We start from the raw sequence: 1,419 nt of genomic DNA on the forward strand, positions 1-1,419 counted from the left end.
AAGTAGGATAAGTGACCTGGAAATGACTTACACCAACGGGTTAATAACCACTTGAGTGTATATATGGACACTTTATATTTCTCCCATCCCCACTTTATGTGATACAGTTTCCTAGTGGCTCACAGAAAATTGTCCTTAGAGGAAACACAGACTTACCTCTAAGTTCTGTGCTCTTTCCTTGGTGAGTGGTGCAGACGCAAAGTGCAGGTGGTGGTCATTTATCAAAAAGCGAAGGTCAAAGTAATATTTTGCATAAACAATGGCAGGAACATTAAGAGTAAACTGAAGAATATTCAGGTAATGCTTTTCTAGCCGATTTCTGATGAGGAAGAATACAGAAAAACACATAAAGTACAATTCTATTCAAGTGGTCTACCTTCCAAAATGTCACTTGGAGCTTGCAGGATTGATATAAATTCAGCTTTGTGATGTTGGACAGTTGTCCAACTGTAAGGAAATGCTTTTTTCTACACTGTACATCTACTTGAAGACTTTTCAGAAACCCTATTCTTTTTCACTTAGGTAGAGGGGAAAAGTATGATTGCTAATCCCTGCTTGCTGCTGGCTCATGGTTCCTTTTTCACAGTCCCACAAAGCCTCTGTGTGACTCCCACTCTACAGACAATGATGAACATATGCTACAGTGAGAAGACAAAAGAAGTCAGGTATGCCTTTTGTTAGCACAGAAGAACTTGTGGACATCTTAAGTAGCTCATTATGGGAAAGATTTTCAGAAGAACAAGGGCAACAATGAAAGACACAGAACTCTGTGAGTGGACAAACTCTTCCAGCTACAAGCCTTATCAGAAATCAACAAGGAAAGAAGAAAACTGTACTGTATGGCAACGAAAATCAGTTCATCATTCAAATATGTAAGGTTATGCCAAAGGCCACCATATTACTGAGGTGACAGACTGGATACTCATTTGAAAATTTGAAAGTCAGAAACATCAGAGAAAACAATTTTGGATAGACTGAATCTTCTTTAGGAAATATCCTCAGTTACAGGACTGGACTCACACACTGATTTTGCTCAGCCAAGATAATCCAAGATCTGTTTTCCCTCACTAGAGGAATACACAAACACAAGCACACACTCCCACACATACACACACACACACGCCAGATGCGTGCATTTTAAAAAAAATGACCAGAGCAATCCTCTGCCATATCACTATGCAACTGCCCCTGCATACTCAAAACATGTGAAATCAAAGCCCATCAGACCTATTTCTACACAGTCAACACTTCCACAGGACAGGTATCTGAAGCATTTGTTCTCACATATCCTGCTTATTTTAATGGCAGATGCTCTGATGAGAAATTGGGGTTAAACCATGAAAAGCAAACATGCAGCATGGGATGGGCTGAAACTATATCTCAACCATAATGGTAATCCTGTGACTAACAGTAGCCAAG

At 39.7% G+C, this 1,419-nt stretch overlaps 1 protein-coding gene across 1 annotated transcript in view; it reads right to left on the reverse strand.

Annotated features, from left to right (window-relative positions):
• Nucleotides 1–290: 290 nt before the first annotated feature.
• Nucleotides 291–1,419, reverse strand: part of LOC101583382 (cyclin-Y-like protein 1) — a 22,879-nt gene continuing 21,750 nt past the window's right edge. The window contains exon 6 of the mRNA XM_023707454.1: nucleotides 291–319. The gene's annotated coding sequence lies outside the window, so the exon portion shown is untranslated. The remainder of the gene's footprint in view (nucleotides 320–1,419) is intronic.

Source organism: Octodon degus, unplaced genomic scaffold (assembly GCF_000260255.1).
Source record: "Octodon degus isolate 3935 unplaced genomic scaffold, OctDeg1.0 scaffold00292, whole genome shotgun sequence".
NCBI lineage: Eukaryota > Metazoa > Chordata > Mammalia > Rodentia > Octodontidae > Octodon > Octodon degus.